This window comes from Gossypium arboreum, chromosome 11, assembly GCF_025698485.1.
Source record: "Gossypium arboreum isolate Shixiya-1 chromosome 11, ASM2569848v2, whole genome shotgun sequence".
Classification (NCBI taxonomy): domain Eukaryota; kingdom Viridiplantae; phylum Streptophyta; class Magnoliopsida; order Malvales; family Malvaceae; genus Gossypium; species Gossypium arboreum.
In genome coordinates, this window is record NC_069080.1 from 40,998,385 (window position 1) to 41,016,274 (window position 17,890).

Here is a 17,890-nt window from a genome sequence, read left to right on the forward strand (position 1 = left end):
TAATCTTTTGTTCTCTGAAGATATCTCATAACCCTTTTGGCTGCTACCCAATGGTCTATACCAGGGTTTCTTATATATCTGTCTAACATCCCAACACTATACATAATATTCAGACGCGTACATACTTGAGCATACATTAAAATCCCAACAGCTAATGCATAGGGAATCTTTTGTATTTCCTGAATTTCAAGGTTACTTTAGGGCATTGAGTAAGACTAAATTTGTCTCTTTTAGCGACAGGGGTGTCACTTGGTCTACAATTTTGCATGCCAAACCTTTTGAGTAATTTACCGATATAGTTCTTTTGTAACAATCTAAGAATACCCCGAGTTCGGTCTCAATGTATCTGAATCCCTAAAACAAAAGAGTCATCTCAAGATCTTTCATCTCAAAATGCTTAAATAAAAGCCCATTGGTTTCGCGCAATAAGCTTATACCATTAACAGTAAGCAAAATGTCATCGACATATAGAATTAGAAATATTTACTTACCCCTCTTGAATTTTTGATACACACAATCATCAACAATATTCATCTCAAAATCAAAAGAAACAATTACTTGATAAAACTTGTGGTACCATTGACGGAAAGCTTGTTTGAGTCCATTGATAGATTTTGTCAATTTGCAAACCATATTCTTTGAGTCTTCTGACTCAAAGTTTTCTAGTTGCACCATATAAATTGTTTCTTCAATTCACCATTAAGAAATGCAGTCTTAACATTCATCTGATGTAACTCAAGATCAAAATGAGCAACAAGTGTCATGATTATCCTGAAAGATTCTTTCAATGAAATTGGAGATAAAGTCTCTATAATGCCTTCTTTCTGAGTACATCTTTTAGCTACAATACACACCTTATACCTCTCCACATTGCCATTTGCATCCCTCTTGGTTTTAAATATCCATTTACAACCAATTGGTTTTGCACATCCAGGTAATGAGACAAGTTCCCAATCTTTTATTGTCTTGAATAGACTTATACTCATCTTTCATGGCATAAATCCACTTTTGAGAATTAGAACTAAGTTAGAATCCAATTCTTCCTAAAAAGAAATGTCTCTAACCTTATTTCTCCCCCCCCAAACTCAACATCCTAAAAAAATATTGCAGTTCCCATCTCAAAAATATTCATTATAATGGAATAATAAAACTTATAGCCCCTTTATTGCTCAGAATAACCAATAAAGTAGCTGCTCACTATTTTGAAGTTTAATTTCTTTTTATGTGGCCTATAAGGTCTTGCCTTAGCTAGACATCTCCAAATGTGAAAGTACTTTAAACTAGGCTTTTGACTTGTCCAAAGCTCATAAGGTGTTCTTGCAACTACTTTATTTGGTACTTTATTCAGAATGTAAGCTACTGTCTTTAATGCTTCTCCCCAGAGAGACTCAGGTAAAGTAGAATGGGCAATCATACTCCTTACCATATCCTTAAGAGTCTTGTTTCATCTTTCAGCTACACCATTCATACTAGGTGATTCTGGCATGGTGTATTGTGGGACAATACCGTATTCCTCTAGGAATTTCACAAATGGTCCTGGGCATTATTCACCTAAGCCATCTTATCTATCGTAGTACTCACCACCACGATCAGATCTGATATTTTTAACCCTTTTATTGAGTTGATTCTCAACTTCAGCTTTATAAGCTTTGAACACGTCTAGATACTAAGATTTCTCATGAATGAGATATAGGTACCCATAACATGAGTAATCGTCTATGAATGTTATGAAATATTGTTGACTATTTCAGGGTGCGTAGGGAATAACCTACAAATATTTGTATGAATTAATTCTAAGACGTCTGAAAATATGTTGGCATGCAATCTATGGGTTTTGGTCTATTTTCCTTTAATGCAATCGACACAGACATCAAAGTCTGTGAAGTCAAGGGACTCTAAAATACCATCAGACACAAGGCATTCAACTCTAACTTTTGAGATATGACCTATGATGACGTCATGAACTAACTAAAATACATTAAAGGCAAGCGCACCTATCGAATGATAGTATAGCTATGGTGAGTCGGGAATATCGTATCCACGAGGACTAAAAGTACTAATAATTACTATCATTTTATTATCTAGCCGAATAAATTGAAGGGATTTATTTTAACCTAGTCTTAACTAACCTAATTACTAAGACAAAACAGAGAATAAAGTAGGAAAATATTTGAAGAAAACCGATGAGAAAGACAATACCCACGAAAGAATTAACCTAGACTTCACTTATTATTCTAAATCTGAATTAAATGATTTATTCACTTGTCTTGATCTGTAGAAATCCCTAACTTATGTTAATATCTCTTTCAAAAATAAAAACAAATGACTCTAGGTTGATTAATTGAAATCTCTTTCTAATTAAAACCCCTATTGTCACATTACCTCGATCTATGGATTCCCCTATTAGATTTGACTCTAATCTGGTAGATTTATGTCATCCTATTTCTAGGATTGCATGCAACTCCACTCAATTATATCATATCTACTCTTAAACAGGGACTTTTACTTCACTGAATAAGCACATCAATCATGAATTAATATCTTGAAAACATTAAAACATGAAATAAGAACACATAATTGAGATCAAGAAAAAATATTTATCATGTAATTCAGCAAAATCAAATAATAAGATCTGTCTTAGGTTTCATCCTCCCTAGGTATCTAGGGAATTTAGTTCATACTTTTGGGGGAAAACATCTCAAAATTAGGAAAACAACAAAAAATAAAGAAACCCAAAAACTTTGAGAGAAATTGAATGGAGATATTCAGCCTTAAAGGAGATCCTGCTTCTGAGTTGAATCCGTTAGCATTCTTCGAGTCTTTTCTTCGTTTAGCTCTACGTGTCCCTTTAAGTCCTCTTCTAGTATGTATTTAAAAACTTTAGAATGCTCCGAAACCTTAAAAATTGGCTTTTCTATTTATTAGGGAGGCAGGGTTCGAAATTGACAAGGGCTGGCACATGGGCGTGTGTCCAGACCGTGTGATTCACACGGACATGTGCTCAGTCCATGTGGTAATGATCTTGGTCATGTGGATTCTTAAATCAGCCTGTTTTGTCTGTCTTTGGCCCGTTTTCCATTCTTTTTATTCTTCTATACTCTCCTAAGCATAGAACATGAAATTAAAGGATTAGGAGAATCAAATTAACTAAATTAAATAATAAATCATCCAAAAATGCATTAAGAATGGGATTAAAATATGTTACTTTTATGGCTTATCAAATATCCCCGCATTTAAGCGTTTGCTTGTCCTCAAGCAAAATCCTCAACTCACAATTAAAATTAAACTCCCTTAATTCATAATTCTCATCAATAATGTTTTATCATAATTCACAAATAATCATACATTGATAATTCAACTCAAAGAGCACTAAAGATTCAAACAATCAAAGTCACACATTTTTAAAGCATGAAAACATAGGTATTTCCCCTTATCTAAGTAATTACCTTTAATTCAAAACCAATAAGATTTGACATCCTCACTAAAGATTCACTCAAATCACTCAAAGTGTTTAAGGTTCAAAAATTAAGCACTCAAAAGTCAAACATGAAAAGTTATTACCATAAGCTTGCAAGAAAATCAAATCTCCACCACTATAAAATGAGATGATATACAAATTAAAAAGTCTTTAAAGAGTTGTAATGGGGCTTGGGTTAAAGGCGTGGATAAAGGCTGAAAAAGAAGGTTAGAATTGAGATCGAATTGATAAATTACCTAACTAGAAAAATAAACTAATATTGAATAATTACATCAATCGAAATTATTTAAGAAAAACACGAGCTTCTTCTCAGAATATGAAATTAACTGTTTAAGCTCAAAACTTGGAACTAGTAATAAGCAATATGTATGTATTTTTTTCACTTTTTTTTTGAATAACAATGGATAATAAGAGATAATTTAACAACTGAAACAAAAGAATATAGTTAGGCAACTGACAAAATCAAATCTCAACAAAAAGGGAGTCAATAAAACGGGAATAATTCTCAACAAATAAAAAAAAAGACTTATGAGTTTATATTAATAGGTAAATCAAGAAACAATTTGTTAGGTTTAAAGGGGTTCACTAAGGGTTAAGTATGAAGGTAGGCTTATGGGATAAGTGGGTTAAAACCTAGGTGCCTTTATCATCTCAGTATATCAAATCAAAAGTGTGGTCTCGACATGTATAATCGAAGCAAGTTCTAGAATAACCAATCAGTATTGACACACTCATAACCAATAATAAAGTGAGCAAGAAAAGTGTATGCTCTAAAGGCTCAAAATCTCACAAAAATTATGGTTTTTGATGTCAATCTTGCATATCTTAAACTTCAAGATAATACTTAAATTTAGGGAAACAACCTAACAAATTTTAATTCTCTCATGTTTTAAAGTTTAAACAATCAATGCACAATTTCCTATGCATTTAATCTAAAACACATCAATGATAATCACAAATCAATAAGAATCCATTCTAATAGTAATATGAGAAAATTACTTGAATACAAGACATAATTCAGGGATTTTCTAATAATCATATAAATAACCTCGCCACACTTAAGATGTACATTGTCCTTAATATATAAAAACTGATAATCATAGTAGAAACAAAAATGTCATAAGAGAGGTAAAGAATTGAAATTGCCCTAAATATTGGATGAAATTCCCAGAATAGTGAAAAGCAGAATTGTAGATAAATGCAGATATAGGGACTGATTCTGAGCAACTGATAAGAAATTAAACACAACGCTGAAGAAGATTAAAGGCTTACTTGATTAGAAACAACCATAATAAATAAAGAAAAATATATAGTTCAAAATATAAAAACAAAAGAAGTCTAAAAACATAAAAATAAACATAAAAATAGAAATAAAAAGAAAAATAAGAAAGTAAAATTAAAATTAAAAATAAATGATAAATGGACTCAATGGTCCTTATCATCAGATGTATCGGCACCGTGAGTCGTCGGCGCTGGAGGAGTAATATGGAAATGCTGACAAATATGTTGCAATGTCACATCAATACTGTCGAATCTCTGAACCCAGTACTGACGGAAGCTAGTGAACTCCTCGACAGGTACTCCTCGGAAGCTCACAACAGGCCGGTGACTCGAAGTGGAGGCTGTGGTGGGTCCTCGTGATAGGGAGGAACATCATCACTGAATTCCTCGGGGTCATTCTGAGTGTGAGAATAAAACAATCTATACTGAGAAAGATCCACTCCACGACGCTGATTGATCATTCTTATGTGTATCATGCTCAAGATGTCCTGAGGGGACATCTAGTCTTCTAATGTGAGTGTAGAGGACTACTCCGGTGTGTCGAGCAGACCAAAGTAACGAACGAGACGAGTCACATAAGGGCTTAAGCAGATGGGACCCCTCCTATGGTGGTCAATCTGATGGTAAAAAGATAAAGCGATGAAATACACCAAATCAATAATATGGCCATGGGCCATGCTCCAAAGAAAATATGTATCGTACGTGCTAACGACTCCAGTACTCTCTCTCTGTCCTGTCAAGGTGTGAGCGAGGAGTGCGTGAATGTACCGTAAGGTCGGAGAGAGAGCAGTCGCCTTTGAGCTACTCACGTCATATGGTGTCTGACTCCTTATAAGCTCGGTCCAACTTCGTGATGGCGAGTGGTGGATATGCCGATAAAGTTGAAGGAAGCCCTCAGCGCTCATAAAGTCCTCTGTATATAGTCCCAAAGTAGCACCGAACTCTGGGACGCTCATATGTTGCACCAACCCACCAAGATTAAAGGTGATGGTGCTTGGCTCTTCATAAACCATCATGACCTGTTGGACCGAAATGTAGCACAGAACTTCAAGGTGAGCTCCATGTAGGTGGGCTCGATGATATCGAAGAATCTATCTTACAGAGCTATGGAAATAATAGCGCGCATGTCATCAGCTAATCGCACCTGCTCTAATACGACCCAATCAACGCAACGGCTTAGGCCGAGTGGTCGTACGCAATGGAGCTGGTATAATTCCTCATGGAGGCCCGCTAGAAATCGAAGTAGGGGTCGTGAAACTCAATAAAGATGCTCAAGGAGGAGGTCGAGCCTTGGCCCTTTTTCTTTTTTCGAAGCGGGGACATCGATATTAGTCTTGCCTCTTGTGTTCATCATAATAAACATGAAATAAAGCAATTAAAAAAATCAATTTGAAAAATCAACATAATAGGCAACCGAATAAGAAATAAACCTCCACGTTCAGCTCAATATTTGGACTAAAAAAATGGACTTATAATATGTTGAAACTAATAAGTAAACTGCTCATACAAAACAAGCAAAGTAAACGTGAATAAATAACTAAAACTAGTCAAGATAAAATCAACAATGAAAAGTGACTAAAACAAAATGAATATATAAACTATAGAATGAAAAGCAAAATAAAATAAAAGAACTAGTAAGAATATACAACCACAAAATCAAGAATCAATTCAAAATCAATTATTAAAGAAACTAAATAAATAAAACATGAACCAAGTAATACATAAAATGAGTAAAATTAATGAAAAGAAAATAATAACAAAGAAATAAATAAAGAAATAATAATAATAATAATAATAGATAAGAATTAAATAAATAAAAGGGAAGGGTAAGAAAGGGGAAGCTGATCAGTGATGGTCAGAGGTATGGAGGTGAGGTGGTCGACGCTGGGGAAGAGGACGGTGGAACAGTAGTGGTTCGATGCATGTGGGTGTGTGGAAAAAAAAAAAGGGAAGGGTCGTGTTGGCTTTGGTCTGATGGTGGGGGTGGCTGGCGTTTAAAGGGAAGAATGAGGAAGATAAGGAAAAAGAAAGGGAACGAAAGGAGAGGGGAAGAGTAGTTGTGGGTGGTGTGACGGGGTGGAGAGAAGGGGGTTGAGGGGAAACCGATGGGTGGTGAGGGTGAAACGGCCGCGTGGGGTTGAAGGGCCTATAGGTGTAGGGGAAAAAGAAAAGGGGAAATGAGAGGAGAGGGGGTTGTTTTGGGTGTCGACGAGAGAGAGAAAGACCCGGGGTTCGACCAGTGTGTCGGCGATGATGCGAAGAAAGGGGGATGGTGGCCAGATTTAGTCAAGGGATATGGTTGTTCGGCGGCTAGGTTTTTTAGAAAAGAAAAAGACAAAACAAATGAAAAGAAAATAGGTTAGTGTTTAAAACACGGGCCTCACACGACCGTGTCACACACCCGTGTGGTCTCCTGTTCAGCGCGTTTACGTTAAAAATTCAAGCCCAGTCTTCACACGGTTTTGGACACGCTCGTGTGTCCATACAGCAGTGTCGCACGGTCGTGTGTAATCCTCTTCACTTCTCCTACGTTCGTGTAACCTTTCACACACCCGTGTACAATTAATAAAATAAGCCCAGTTTTCACATGGCCTAGGAAGCGTCCGTGTGTCTAGGCTGTATAGTTCATACGGCCGTGTCGCTCGGCCATGTGCAGTCTCTTTCACTTTTCCCATACCTGTGTGACCTACCACATGCTCGTGTGGCTCGGCTATGTCTAGCATACGGTCGTGTGCCTTGCTCGTGTAACTCTCTGACTTGTTTTAAGATTGAAAAATTTAGCTCCAAGTTTCACACGGCCTATGACACACCCGTGTGTCCAGGCTATATGGTCTATACGGTCATGTTGCACACCCGTGTGGACTATATTTAGGCTGTGTCTCTGTCAATTTTTGAGAATTTAAGCTCCAAAATATACACGGCCAAAGACACGCCCTTGTGTCCTAGCTGTATGGATTACACGGCCATGTCACCGGGCTGTGTAACTCTTTGCCAACTTCCTTAAAATTTAAAAATTAAGTCACAAGATCCACACGGCCAAGGACACGTCTGTGTGTCCAAGCCGTGTTGGTCAAAAACTTGTATTTTTTAATATTTAGTTAATTTTAAAGAAATATTATGAAATGAAAGTAAAGAAATTAGCAGTGTTAACACTCGGGTTGCCCCTCGAGAAGCGCTTATTTAGAGTTTAAGCTTGACTTACCTTGTGCGCATAATTATGAAGGTTCGCGGAGCTAAAGCTCCTCTCTATCATTTTTAAAATCCTCACCATTATAAAGTTTAAGTCGATGACCGTTTACCTTGAATGTGCCATATTCTGAATGAGTTACCTCTATCTTACCGTAGGGGAAAATGATTTGTACTACGAATGGACCTGGCCATCTTGATTTTAGCTTTCCGGGAAATAACTTGAGCCTTGAATTGTATAAAAGGACAAGATCTCCTGCTGCAATCCTGCTGCAAATTGTTTAGGCTGCTTTAAATGAGCATTATGGTGTCACTTTGTCACTTATTTATATAATCGTGAGTTCTCATAAGCATTCGCTCGCCAATTATCTAACTCGTTCAGCTGCATCAATCTCTTCTCACCTACAAGTTTGAGATCATAGTTTAAGAATTTTTATAGCCTAAAATGCTTTGTGCTCTAATTCAAATGGTAAATGAAAACTTTTCTCATAAACAAGTTTGTAAGGAGATGGTCCTATGGGTGTTTTAAAAGCAGTTCTATAGGCCCATAAAGCATCATCTACTTTCATTGTCCAATCCTTTCTATTTGATTCTACGATTTTCTTTAGGATGCTTTTAAGCTCTTGATTTGGGACTTCAACTTGTCCACTAGTTTGAGGATGATAAAGGGTAGCTGCCCTATAATGTACTCCATATTTCGTAAGAACTTTATCAATTTAAGCATTATAAAAATGCGTACCCCTATCACTAATAATTGCTCTAGGTGTTCCGAATTGAGAAAAGAGTTTCTTGAGAAATCTAACTACCACTCTAGCATCATTAGTAGGTAAAGCCTGAGCTTCTACCTATTTTGACATATAATCGACTGCTACTAGGATATATTTATTACCAAACAAACTAGGAAATGAGCCCATAAAATCAATGCCCCAGACATCAAATATTTCACATGAAAGCATATAGGTTTGAGGCATTTCATCACGTTTAGAGATATTACCTTTTCTCTGACATCTATCACAAGAAGTAACATACCTGTTAGCGTCATTGAACAGTGTGGGCCAATAAAAACCTTATTCAAGTGTTTTATGTGTTGTCCTAGTCCCACTGTAATGTCCTTCTGTTGGTCCTGAGTGGCAGTGTTATAAGATTTTACTCGCTTCTGATTTTGTAACACATCTTCGAATCACTTGGTCTGCACATACACGAAAAAGAAAAGGTTCGTCCCAAAAATAATTTTTTACATCGGCAAAGAATCATTTCTTTTGATGATGTGTCAACCCTTTTAGTAGGACGTTAGCAGCTAAGTAAATTGCAATATCCACAAACCAAGGAACTTTTGAGTTAGTTATAACCAAAAGTTATTCCTCAGGAAACGAGTCATTTATCTCATTCTCATCAAGCTCCTTGAAATGTGAATTTTTTAACCTGGAAAGGTGATCTGCTGCAAGGTTTTCAGCTCCTTTTTTGTCTTGTATTTCTATATAAAACTCCTGCAATAATAAAATCCATCTTATTAGTCGAGGTTTTGCATCTGATTTAGTGAGGAGATAACGAAGAGCCGAATGGTCAATGTAAACGACAACTTTAGATAATATTAAATATGGCCTAAATTTATCGAATGCAAAAACCATAGCTAGCAATTCTTTTTCTGTAGTAATGTAGTTTTCTTGTGCAGCTATCAATGTCTTGCTTGCATAAAAAATCAGTTGAAAATGTTTGTCTTCGCTGTCCAAGAATTGCACCTATTGTAAAATCACTCGCATCACACATTAGTTCAAAAAGTAAATTTCAATCAGGTGCAACTACCATCGGAGCATTAATTAATTTATCTTTAAGAGTATTAAATGCTTCTAAACATTCCTGACTGAAATCGAAAGGCACATCTTTTTCTAGCAAATTAGTCAAAGGCTTAGGTATTTTAGAAAAATCTTTGATAAATCTTCTATAGAACCCAACATGTCCTAAAAAGCTTCGAATAACCTTAACTGAACTAGGGGGAGGTAATTTTTCAATGGTTTCAATTTTTGCTCTATCAACCTCAATCCCTTTACCAGAAATTTTATGACCTAACACAATCCCTTCTCGAACCATGAAGTGACATTTTTCCCAATTAAGCACAAGGTTCATTTCCTTACATCTCATTAAAACTCGTTTTAAATTTTTAACATGAAGATGGAAAGAATTACCGAATACCAAGAAGTCGTCCATAAATACCTCCATAATGACTTCTACGAGTTCATCAAAAATAGCCAACATGCATCGCTAAAAAATAACAGGAGCATTACATAATCCAAAAGGCATTCGTCGGTAACCAAACGTACTATATGGACATGTAAATGTCATTTTTTCTTGATCCTCGGGAGCTATTGGGATTTGAAAGTAGCCAGAGATTCCGTCTAGGAAGCAATAATACATATGCCCAGATAATCTTTCTAACATTTGATCAATGAATGGTAAAGGAAAATGATCTTTTCTTGTGACATCGTTCAACTTCTTATAGTCAATGCAAACTCTCCATCCTGTGACTGTTCTTGTTGGAATCAACTCATTCTTCTCATTTGCTACAACAGTCATGCCTCTGTTCTTAGGAACAACTTACACAGGACTCACCCAAGTACTGTCAGAAATAGGATAAATAACTCCAGCATCTACAATTTTAATTACCTCAGCCTTAACGACTTCTTTCATGTTAGGATTCAGTCATCTTTGAGCTTGCACACATGGCTTGTATTCATTTTCCATTAAAATTTTATGGGTGCAAAAAGAATGATTGATCCCTCTAACGTCGGAAATCTTCCAAGCTATGGCTCTTTTATGCTCCTTTAATACTTGTAGTAGCTCATCTTTCTAATTCGGCTGCAAATCTGAAGCAATAATCACTGGTAATGTATAATTATTTCCAAGAAACGCATATTCTAAGTGATTTAGTAATTGCTTCAATTCCAATTTGGGAGGTTATTCAATAGAGAGTTTTAGTTTTAATTTATTATTTACCTTAATACCCTCATTACTATGTTGTCTTAGTGACGACTCATTAGAATCTAAATCAATTTTTGTCTTACCTATCACAGCATCATCATCATCTACCTCCTCTCCTTAAATAAGACACAGTTCCAACGTGTCCTTATGAATGATTTCCTATAAAGAATCTTGAATAACATGATCAATAGAATCAATAAAATAATAGGAATCATCTTGTTCTCCAAAGAATCTCATGGAATCATAGATTTTAAAAATAATTTCCTCGTCACCTACCCTAAACACAAGTTTACCGTCACCCACATCAATAACGACTCTAGTGGTGGCTAAAAATGGGCGACCTAAAATTAAAGGTACTTCAACATCCTCATCCATGTCAAGCACAACAAAATCAATAGGGAATATGAATTTATCTACTTTTACAAGCACATATTCAAGAATACCCTTAGGATATTTAACAGATCTATCAGCTTACTCATCCTAGTAGGTTTAGGTTCCCCAAGACCAAGCTGCTTGAACATTTTATAAGGCATCAAGTTAATGCTAACACCTAAATCAGCTAATGCCTTCTTAATATTTAAACTACCAATTAAATAGGGGATAGTAAAACTTCCTAGATCTTTCAATTTGCTTGGTAGTTTATTTTGGAGAATAGTTGAATTCCTCGTTGAGTTCCACAGTAGATAGCTCTTCAAACTTCTTTTTATTGGTTAATAGCTCTTTCAAAAATTTTGCATATGTAGGCATATGCGAAATAGCTTCAACAAAAGGTAAGTTAATATACAACTGTTTAAAAAGTTCGAGAAATTTACCGAATTATGTATCTATGCTATCTTTCTTCAACATTACCAGATATGGGATCGGTGGTTTATATTCCTTGAGTACCGGTGTTACACTCACTTTGGGTTTTACCTCCTCTTCCTTTTCCTCATCAGATTCTTGTGGCGGCTTCTTTTCAAGTTCAGTTAACACTTTTCCATTCCTTAATGTAATTGCTTTCACATGCTCTTTTGGGTTTCGGTGTTACTGGGTAAACTATCTTATTGCCTTTCTGAAACTAATTTAGCAAGCTGCCCAATTTGATTTTCAAGCCCTTGAATCGACGCTTGCTGATTTTTCAAAGCTGTCTCAGTGTTTTGAAACGATTCTCTGACACCGAAATAAATTTTTCCAACATCTTTTCAAGGTTTGATTTCTTTTTCAGTCAATAAGGTTGTTGCTAAAAACCTGGAGAATGTGGTGGTCTTTAATTTCCTTAAGCCTCCCCATGAGAAATTTGGGTGGTTCCTCTAACCTGCATTATAGGTGTTACTGTAAGGGTTGTTTTGAGGTCTAGAATTATTACCCATATAATTTATTTTCTCATTCTCCATGCTAGGTCCATAGGGTAAATATTCAGCATTGTTTATTCCACCTCCACTTGTGTCACACTGCATCATCAGATATACTTGTGTAGAAACACATAAACCATCAATCTTTCTATTCAAGAGTTCTACCTGGTTCGATAACATGGTGACCGCATCAACGTTAAAAAACCAGCTACTTTTGTCGTCTTTATCCTCATGACTTGCCACTGATAATTATTCAGTGACATCTACTTTATAAACTCATAAGCCTCCTCAGCTGTTTTATTATTTATAGTACTACTGGTGACTGCATCGATCATTTGCCTAGTTGAGGGGTTCAAACCATTGTAGAAAGTCTGAACCTGTAGCCATAAAGGTAACCTATGGTTAGGGCACCTTTTCAATAAATCTTTATACCTCTTCAATGCATCATATAAAGTCTCTAAATCCATCTGTACAAAGGAAGAGATATCATTCCTCAACTTGGCAGTCTTAGCCGGTGGGAAGTACTTCAGCAAAAACTTCTTGGTCATTTGATCCCAAGTAGTGATAGAACCTCGTGGTAGAGAGTTCAACCACTTCTTATCATTATTTCTCAATGAAAAGGGGAATAGCCGTAAGCGAATGGCGTTTTCAGAAACACCGTTGATCTTGAAAGTATCGCAAAATTCCAGAAAATTAGCCAAATAAGTATTTGGGTCTTCATCCTGCAAACCATCGAACTGAACAAACTGTTGAATCATTTGAATAGTGTTAGGTTTCACTTCAAAATTATTTGCAGCAATAGCAGGCCTAATAATACTCGATTCAGCCCGAGTGAGAGTAGGCTTGGCATAATCGTACATAGTACGAGGACCAAGATTTGAATTTGGAGGATCCAAAGGAAGTAGCTAATTATTCTAATTATTAGCCATCTCCTCAGTAACATCCTCTTGCTCTTCCACTGTACTTTGTCGGTTCTGCGTTACTTCTTTACGGTTTCTATGAGCTGTACTTTCAATTTCACTGTCAAATAAAAATGATCCTAATGGGTTTCTTCTAGTCATAAACTAAAGAAACCTGCCAGAAAAAAATAAAAGAAAAGTTAGTAAATAAAAATTAAAACAAAAATAAAATGAAATAAAAATAAAAATGGCTAAAGTAATAAAAATCTAATGTTCCTAATATTTTAGTCCCCAGCAACGGTGCCAAATACTTGATGACGTCACGAACTAACTAAAATACGACAAAGGCAAGCGCACCTATCGAATGGTAGTATAGCTATGGTGAGTCGGGAATATCGTATCCACGAGGACTAAAAGTACTAGTAATTACTATCCTTTTATTATCTAGCCGAATAAATTGAAGGGATTTATTTTAACCTAATCTTAACTAACCTAATTACTAAGATGAAAAAGAGAATAAAGTAGGAAAATATTTGAAGAAAACTGATGAGAAAGCCAATACCCAGGAAAGAATCCACCTAGACTTCACTTATTATTCTAAATCTGAATTAAACGATTTATTCACTTGTCTTAATTCATAGAAATCCCTAACTTATGTTAATATCTCTTTCGAAAATAAAAACAACTGACTCTAGGTTGATTAATTGAAATCTCTTTTTAATTAAAACCCCTATTGTCACATTAACTCGATCTATGGATTCCCCTACTAGATTTGACTCTAATCCGGTAGATTTATGTCGTCTTATTTCTAGGATTGCGTGTAACTCCACTCAATTATGCCAGATCTACTCTTAAATAGGGACTTTTGCTTCACTGAATAAGTACATTAATTATGAATTAATATCCTAAATACATTAAAACATGAAATAAGAACACATAATTAAGATCAAGAACAAATATTTATCATGTAATTCAGTAAAATCAAATAATAAGATCCGTCTTAGGTTTTATCCTCCCTAGGTATCTAGGGAATTTAGTTCATACTTTTGGGGGAAAACATCTCAAAATTAGGAAAACAACAAAACATAAAGAAACCCAAAAACTTCGAGAGAAATTGAATGGAGATCTTCAGTCTTGAAGGAGATCCTGCTTCTTAGTTGAATCTGTTGGCGCTCTTCGAGTTTTTTCTTCGTTCAGATCTGTATGTCCCTTTAAGTCCTCTTTTAGTATGTATTTATAAACTTTAGAATGCTCAGAAACCCTAAAAATTGGCTTTTTCTACGTATTAGGGAAATAGGGTTTGAAATCGACACGGGCTGGCACATGGGCGTGTGTCCAGACTGTGTGGTTCACATGGGCATGTGCTCAGCTCGTGTGGTAATGGTCTTAGCCATGTAGATCCTTAAATCAGCCCGTTTTGTCCGTTTTTGGCCCGTTTTCCTCTCCTTTTGTTCCTCTATGCTCTCCTAAGTATAAAACATGAAATTAAAGGATTAGGAGCATTAAATTCACTAAATTAAATAATAAATCATCCAAAAACGCATCAAGAATGGGATTAAAATAAGTTACTTTTATGGCTTATCAACCTAAGTGCTTATGCCATAATTTTCCTTATGTAATTTGGGTTTAATACCACATAATTCCACATGTAACAGCCCAATTTAGGGCCTAGTCAGAATAGTGGTCTCGAGACCAAAAATCTAAAGTCGAGTAAATTATTTTATTATTATTTTGGAGTCATTGCATGTTTATATTAGTGTGTGAAAAATTTGGTGAGTTAATTTTAACGTTCGTGAGCTCAATTGAGAAAAATGACTAAATCGCATAAAGTGCAAAACTCTTAAATTGACAGCTAGGGTGTTAAATTTCCAAGCACCTTTAATTGGGGGTCTTTAAAGGGCAAATATACCCCCTAGGGAGGCATGGCTGGCCATAGGAGACAAACTTGGTCAAAAAGTCTAAATTTGGTGGGTTTGGTGGCTAAATTGATTAAAATAGAAATAAAATAAGAGAAAGATGATATCACCTTCTCATCTTTTTCTCTACCACCGAAGTTTCTAGCAAAGAATGGGGTTTTAAGAGCTTGAAATTTCAGCAACTTTAAGCCTTCACAAGTAAGTGATTTTAATGACTTTTCTTGAATATTTTTATACTTTTGAGACCCTTGAAGCATGAGCTTCCAAATGAGGGTACTATTTTGCAAAATGATCAAGAGTGTAGGGTTTTGCCATGAAAGGGTTTGTAATGTTTTCTGAGTTTTTATGGAAGAAAATAAGTCTTAGGTGTGTTATGAACAACTTTTGTGAAAGGTGTTAGCATGAAAACACCTAAAATGACTATTTTACATGAGTTGTAAAAGAGATGTTACGTATGTGAAATAGTGGGAATTTGGAGTTGCTATAAGAGTAAAAAATGGTTTGGCTAGGCTTAAGATATGAAGAAATTCGAGAAAAAATTATTTTCGAGCTTAGGGGAAAAACGATCATTTTGCAAAAGCATAGGGCAAATTGGTCATTTTGCCCAACTATGAATTGTAGAGTGCCTAGATTGATAAAGTGACTAAATAAGTGCATTTTGTTATTATAGATCAAGAAACACCGAATCCAAACCTAGGCCGAGGGAAAGCCAAGCAAATCGACTAAATCGACTAGTCGCCACATTTTGTAATCTGAGGTAAGTTGTATGTAAATAGTACAACTACAATATTAATGTATGTGTTGAATTGTACTTGAATTTAATATAGCATGAATTGTTTGATTGTGGAATTGAGAAAGCAAGATGATAATAGAGATAGTAGAGTTCCCGTTTGAACCTAGGAAATAAATCGGATATTCATGCCATGACATATGGGCTATTGTGAGCTAGAGTAGGACATGTCTGGAACATGCATCGGCCACTTTATGAGAGCCAATGTAAGACCATGTTTGAGACATGGCATCGGTATTGAGACGAGTGCTAGTGTAAGACATGTCTAGGACATGCATTGGCCTCGAGACGTAAGCCAATATAAGACATGTCTGGGACATGCATCGGCTACAAGATATGTCAGTGTAAGACCCTGTCTGGGACATGGCATCGACACAAATATGCTAAAACTTGTATAAGACCATGTCTGGGACATGGCATCGACACCTGTACCTATGTTTGAGGTTAAATAAGTATCTAATAATGTTCTAAATGGTTCGACGATGAATGTATGATTTTAAGTTATCAAGGAAAGTAAAACTGTGTTGTAAGTGGTATACATACCTATATGTTATGTATGAAATGTGAGCTCAATATATGCTATGTGAGGTGTATTGAATATTAATGAGTAAGTTTGGCATATGCCACTTGTGTATTATGATATTTGTTAATGGATAATAAATTTATGTTGTATATTTATTTATGTGCAACTTACTAAGCTTTATGCTTACTCCCTCTCCTTTTCCATTTTCTTATAGTGCCGTCTATTTAGCTCAAGGATAAAAGAAAGTCAAAGATATCGATCACACTATCAACTAAAGCATTCGGTATAGTTTGATTTATATTTTTGAGTATGACATGTATAGGGAACTAGACTTGTGTTCTGTGTCATTATCAATTTGGCCAAATATATTGGTTTGGGATAAATCTCTCATTGTATTAAGCCTTGAATGATGGTTAATATTCATTTTGATTTATATATAAAGATGTTATCTTCATAAATGAGTAAAATGCACTCATGGAATGTTGTTTATTGTAGCTGATGTGGTCGCATGAGTTAGCCTTGTATTGGCTTTAGTTGATTAATGTGTGGATTGTGTAAGTAAGGGTGGCAAAGAGGCTTGGTAAATAGCCTTGTATTGTCCACATGGGTAGACACACGGGCGTGTGTCTAGGCCATGTGTGACACACGGTCTACCCTATGGGCATGTGGTCTATTCGTGTGTCCCCTGCACGTAAAAATTTCAAGTCAGTATGCATGATAGTAAACACACGGACAGAGACACGGCCGTGTGTCTCAGCCGTGTGAGGGACACGGCCTAGCACACGGGCGTGTGCCTTGGCCGTGTGTCATTTTGGGGATGCTGACATCAGAAACAGAATGTCCATGTTTTTACACATGGGCTAGGACACGGGCGTGTCATGGTCGTGTAAAGGACACGGGCTAGGCACACGGTGTGTGTCAGGCCGTGTGAAAACCCCTGTAAGTGTGCATTTAGAATAAATTTCACACGGGTGTGCCCCTATATTGCTTAGGTCGTGTGAACCACACAAGCCATCAACACGACCATGTTGAAATGGCCACAACCATTTGAAATGGCCACAAGGGCGTGTTGCCCTTCTACACAGACGTGTTGCCCTTCTACACGAGTGTGTGTCATGTCTCTAAGATAAATTTTCTATAAATGATTTAAGGGCTCGGGTTGATCTCGAATAGTTCTCAATGGTCGATTAGGGGCTCGTAGGCCTATAACAAGAGGTTTAAAGTAGAAATTGAAAAAGTTTTAAATTGGACCGAGTCTGGGTGACTAGTGAACGTTTGGGCGCATGAGATCCAGTTAGGTAATGCCTCGTATTCTGCTCCGGCGTGGGTTACGGATATGGGGTGTTACACCACATGTAAGGTTTCATTATAGGATGCAACTGTTTTTAGTAAGTAAAAGTTGTCATAAGTATTTAAATAACCAGTTTCAACAACATTCGAATTCAAAGACAAAATAAGTTGATTGTTTCCGAATGAACAATAATATCCAAATTTTTTCAATGAAGAAACT

At 36.1% G+C, this 17,890-nt stretch overlaps 2 non-coding genes across 2 annotated transcripts; one reads left to right on the forward strand and one right to left on the reverse strand.

Moving 5' to 3' along the window:
* Positions 1 to 12,645: 12,645 nt before the first annotated feature.
* LOC128284852 (small nucleolar RNA R71) lies at positions 12,646 to 12,752 on the forward strand. The gene has a single exon (XR_008275272.1). It is a non-coding gene; the product is annotated as a small nucleolar RNA R71 (small nucleolar RNA).
* A 542-nt stretch (positions 12,753 to 13,294) lies between these two features.
* On the reverse strand, positions 13,295 to 13,357 carry LOC128284993 (U7 small nuclear RNA). The gene has a single exon (XR_008275409.1). It is a non-coding gene; the product is annotated as a U7 small nuclear RNA (small nuclear RNA).
* Positions 13,358 to 17,890: the final 4,533 nt, after the last annotated feature.